This window comes from Herpailurus yagouaroundi, unplaced genomic scaffold (assembly GCF_014898765.1).
Source record: "Herpailurus yagouaroundi ecotype Mexico unplaced genomic scaffold, PumYag 163, whole genome shotgun sequence".
Classification (NCBI taxonomy): domain Eukaryota; kingdom Metazoa; phylum Chordata; class Mammalia; order Carnivora; family Felidae; genus Herpailurus; species Herpailurus yagouaroundi.
Window position 1 is genome coordinate 25,906,389 of NW_024412404.1, and position 5,729 is coordinate 25,912,117.

Below are 5,729 nucleotides of genomic sequence, written 5' to 3' on the forward strand. Positions count from 1 at the left end.
CCCATGCCAGGAGGGAGTTGTGCTTTTGTCAGGCTGGGTGTCCCATGCTAGGAGGGAGTTTTGCTTTTGTCAGAAGGACCTCCTGGGCAGGGCTTGTGGGGGCTGTTAGAGAAAACCAGAGCTGGACAGCAGTTAAAAAGATAGATTTGATTCATGAACTATTGTAACTGGGCATAAGAGAACTTAGTAAATAGAAGTGAGCTCACTTGCAAATACAGCATGGACAAGTGGAATTTACTGCCAAGGAGCAGGGTGGGGGTCAGTGGATGGAAAGTTATGGAGAGGAAGCCTTAGGGGTGAGGGTGGGGGTTCCACTAAACCTACCTGACAGGATTCTGCTGAAGGCAGGCCAGGGTGAGCAGATAGCAACATGGGGCAGCAAGAATTTGATCAGATATTGAGGGTGATCAGATATCAAGGGTTGGGGATTCTCACTGAGCTGACTTGGCAAGGCTCTTGGCTGAAACTGGGCAATGCAGGCCGGACAACGACACATGCCAATGTCCAGGCCCTGACGGCTTAGGGGAGACTGACTAGAGTTTGGTCAAAGGCAGAGACTGTCAGGGTCCAGCCTGGGCAATGCTCCTGCCTCAGAGTCAACCTTGGTTAGGAGCCAGTTACAACTCCACAGGTGGGAGCTGGGGGAGGGTCAGCCCAGAGCCTGGTCACTCTGGAGCAGCTGGGGAGGAGGAGAAGCCTGGAACCTTCTCAGAGTGCACGCTCCCAAAGTTCCAGTCAGGAGAGAAGGAAGGGCTCCTGATGGGGAGCTGTGGACTGGAGCGGTCCTCACTGTCCTGCTCTGCCTCGGTTTTTTCTTCACCCACCAAAGCACAGAAGGAAGCAACGCCTACTTGTTCCTATGCCTGATGAAACTCACCAGATTGCTATCAGTTTTCCCAAGGGCATAGCTGTCAGTGCTTCCATTGGTGATGTGTTTGGCAAAGAGAGTTCTGATCATGTATTCGTGCCTTTCTTGATTTGTTTAATGAGCAGATCTAGGGTGTGCCTCGCAAGTGTCAGTCAAATGTGGTTGCTATTTCCGAAGAAGTCACAGGTGGATGGGGGGAGGGTGCACAAACAATGAATGCTCACCAAAGCTGTTAACCCTGACTCAGGACTTTGCAGATGCCAGTAGTCCTTAGCAAATACAGAGCGCTTTGCAGCAGCTTAAAACCACTTTAGGAGAGCTTTTGCTGTTCTCCTTTTACAGATGAAATAGTTGAGGTTCAGAGAGGTGAAGTCACGTGACCATGACCGCATTCCCTGGATGGAGGCCGAACCAGGATCCCAACTCAGATGGAGGCCACACGTGTAGCATCTACCTCCCCACTCTGGAGTCTGAAAACAGAAGTTGTGTCTCCAGGAGTCCTCCAGGTAGATACGTGGGGAGGGCAGCCTAGACAGGGGGCTCAAGCAAAGCGGAGGGATGGAGATACTGGCCTCAGTGACTGCTGGCTGGGCTGGGGGAGGGGAGGGGCACAGGACTGGAAGGGCGTGATGGAGAGGAGGCTGACCAGGGCCTCTTTAGTTGTCCTAGGTTTTGAATCAACATCAGGACCTGGAGGGGAACCCGACCTTAGGCTGCAGCAGGAGTATCACATCACCACTTGAAGCACCCCCCTCCCCGCCCTTGCTGTCCTCAGCATCTGCATCAGGAAGAGGGAGGAGTAATGCAGCAATTCATAATCCCAGACATCCCTCTGACAGTGGTGTCCTTGGGCAAGCGACTTGCTCTCTCCAGCTTCAGTTCCCCCTTTGTGAAGATGTGACAGTTAAGGGAGATAATATACATAAAGGATGGGGTCTGTTAGACCACTTTGAGTTCAAGCCATGGAAATGTTGATGAATTTAGGAAGGAATTTAGCTCACAGACTCAGCAGGGAGATGGGCCAACTGGTCCCCGGGTCCGAACCAAGGCACTACAGAAGGCAATGTGGGGAATGGCCTCATTCATGAGCGGTCTCGTCACCAGGTGAAGATGCTAGAAGGAGTGGCTGGAAGAAAGCCAACCCCTTCCAGCCCTGACTCTGTGACCCAGATCCAGATTCTGGCGGGAGGCATGTGACAGGCCACTTCCTGATGAGGGCTGGGCTAGGAGCCAAGAGACAGATGATGGGGAGAAATAGGGCGTGGTTAGGAAGGGAAAGCAGACACGATGTCTCCTGCTTGGGTTGGTGTAGGATCAGACACTTCCTACTAAGTCTCTCCTCTCCTCCCTTCTCTTCCTCCTCCTCTTCTTCCTACTTCTCGTTCCCCTTCCCTCCTTTTCTTCCTTCTCTCCCCAACTCCCCAGAATGGGGAGTTCTCATCAACTTTCATCTAGACTGTTGCAACTGCCCTGCCTCTCACCGCCCACCTCTGACAGCTCACCCACGCACCTTGCAGTTTTATTTCTAAGATGTAAATATTGTCTGGTTACTTCTCTGCTAAAAAGGCTCCAAATCTTCTCAACAATGCAGGATAAATCTTAGAATTCTGAATCTTGTCTGGTTTTTTGGTGTCAGCCCCATTACCCCGCACTGCTCCTCTCTGATCCCATCATTTGTCCAGTACTCCAAGTCCTGGTGTTCTGTCTTCCTGAAATGCACCATCCCAAACCCAAAGAGCTCCTGTGTATCCTTCAGATCCGTCCCAAATGGGGGATGGCCCACACGTATTACAGAAAAAGTGTTCATCCAAATGTCAACTGGTCAATGACACATGCATGTTAAAGATTTTAATGACCTGGGTGACTAGCCCAGATGTCATGACATACCTAGGACAAGGGACCTGCCCAAGATGATGTGGCAGGTGATGATGGGAGGTCTCAGGTCGGCAGAAGGGCAGCCTCCTGGGTGCAGTTCTGTGGTTTGGCCTCATAGTGTCACCAGTCCGTTTCTGGTGCTTTCACAAAGTATAGTTTTTTTCTTGTCTTCCTGTCTCAGGGCAGATGACTGGCTAAGGAGCCTGTATGAACCCTCCCACTTCCAACTCTGGAGTGTCAAACAGCTCATGCTGTTTCCCCATCCAAAGATAGAGAGGCGCTTCTGGTTTTCATGTCTTTTCACTTGATAGGCTTCTAATAGGTCCATTCCACGGGTCACAACTGCTTTGGTCATGGCTCAGAGTAGGGACCTTTACACTAACCTGTCTTCTCTCCTCTGCCCCTTTTGACTCCCTTGGACAGTTAGTGCTTCTGTCCTCTGGGGTTCCACAGCATGAGCAGTGAGACCATGGGTTTACTGGCTCTGGGCTCTGACATGGGCAGGACCAGGAACTAAAGGCAGCTTGTTTGTGGTGGGGATGTCAGGAACTGGAAGCCACTTGTGCAGGGAGTCTGGAACAAACTAGAACTGCTACTTGGGGTTAAGGCTTGAAAAGCCTGCATCCGTAAGAGGGCAAGTGGTCCAGAGGAAGAGCTGGGAAGACAGCTCTTGGGCCAGGCCCTGGGCCAATGACTGGATCAGCCTTGTCCTCCAATATTGGCATTTTGGAAGCTCCAACTTGCCATTGCAAAAGTTGGTTTGGGGATGAGTACTCTGGAAGGCCAGATGGGAGCAATGAGAAGATCTGGGAAGATGCGTGTGGGCACGGGAGGTGAATGTAGTGAGAACAGTAAAGAAAACAGAACTTCTATTGCCAACTAAAATTCCAAAGCACACAGGAAAACTAATCATAAGAAGAGTGAGAAATAAAATCAACAATGAGGAGATGAATTCACTGCAGGGGAATGGAAATAGGGGAAAATAAAAAAAAAAAAGCATTTTGAGACCTTCAAAGAGGAGAGAGTGTTTACAAAAATAACAGGAACTGATAAAAGGAAGCCAGAAAGGTATGAATCCAGAACAGATTGGCTTTGGGAAAGAACTGATTAGAAATCTGGGTATAAAAGCCATGCTATTCAAATCAATAGATGAAAGAGTCAAAGATAGAATTAGTGAAAACCACTCACAGGTACAAGGAGATGAAAAGATGGGAAATAATTTAAGAGGCAGGTAGGGCAGAAGTGACAGAGGAGTAGAAGAGGGAATGACTGAGAATCTTCTATAATTTAAGAAAGACATGACTTCAGAGTAAAAGCATGCACAGGATGCTGAACAGGATAAACATAAGGAAATTGAGAGAGAGACCCCGCCAAGACCAGGTTAGTCCCCCCACCGTCCCAACTTCAGGTCACCTTCTCCTCCTCATTTGTAGAGACCAGGGCACAGGTCATGATTGTTCAAGAGGTGATCTGGTTGCATGTCTGTCTGGATTTTATTTTTACTTTTTGTTGTTAATGTTTTATTTATTTTTGAGAGAGAGAGAGAGAGAGAGGGAGAGAAACAGCGTGAGTGGGGAAGGGGGACAGAGAGAGGAGGACACAGAATCCGAAGCAGGCCCCAGGCTCCCAGCTGTCAGTACAGAGCCCCATGTAGGGCTCAGACTCACAAACCACTAGATCATGACCTGAGCCGAAGTCGGACACTCAACCGACTGAGCCACCCAGGCATCCCTGTCTGGGTTTTACATGTGCAGCAGGTACTCAGGTGGTGTGGTGCATGGTGTCGAAAAGGTGCTCAGTAAACATGTGGCAATTAATAATTTAATAACCGGTGAGTAAGTCGGTGCTGGGAGAAACCGGTGCGCATGTCTTAGTGAATGGCCAGGGTGCAAGACATGAGAATCACTAGAGTGGAGTCTGGGAAATGGCCCTGGACAAGCTCATGAGCCTCTCTGGTTGAGCTAGCCAGGCCTGTTGCCGATTCTGAGGGCCGCTCTTGGGGTCATCGTGCCTGGGGGCAGTGTGAGAGAGCTGTGCGCCCTCTGGGAGAGGCCTGCTCAGACCATGCTCAGCGCCCAGGGATGTTTGAGGACCAGCTTCCCCATGAGATCTTTCTGGCTTCCATACCTGGAGAACGGCTGGCCCAATGGAGGCGCAAGCTCATTCTCCATAAATATGTTGTTGGCGATGATTTATTAATAGAAGGCTAGCCCTACTAGCAGCAGGATCAACTAATATTGATACAACACTTTATGGGTTCCAAAGTGCTTCACATTTGTTATCTCATCTAATCCCTATAATAGCCACAGAGGATGTTATTTGTGTAATCATTTTGTAGGCTGGAAAAAACCTAGGTTTGGAGAATTGGAACATATCACCTGAGATCCCCGAGCTCCTGGGGGCAGAGCCAGGACTCCGCGCTATGGCCGTTTTCCTGGGCTCTTCCGGCCTCTGCCCTTCTGCTTGTCCAGACAGAGGTTGGGCTGCCAATGACCTTTGCTCCTCAGAAACAAAGAGTTTACCGAGTAACTGAAGAATGTATACAGTACTCCACAGCCAGCCACGTGTAATGTGTTCCCTAGGCATGAGCAATCTTCAAACATGGAGTGGGCAGGGAGTGGAATGCGTGGAGGCCTAGAACAGACCGATGTGTGTGGGGGTGAGGGGGACCCTTTCAGGGAGGTAAGGACGAGATGAACGACGGTACAGTCCCTGCTTCTTCCTCCACATCTGCATACAGGACTCCCGGCTGCATTGCTAGCGTTTCATACGTACAGTTTAATTTTACTCTTTTCCTTCATGTGTGGCCTGTGGACTTCTGCTCTGGCATGCCTGAAGACCTATACTCTCATCTCAGTTGAATGCATCCTTCCTGAGTCCTGAGCACTTTAATTTTAGAGTTTTCCACTATTTTACTTTATTATTTATTTATTTTTAATATTTTATTAAAATCTTTTTATTTGAGAGAGAGAGAGAGAGAGAGAGA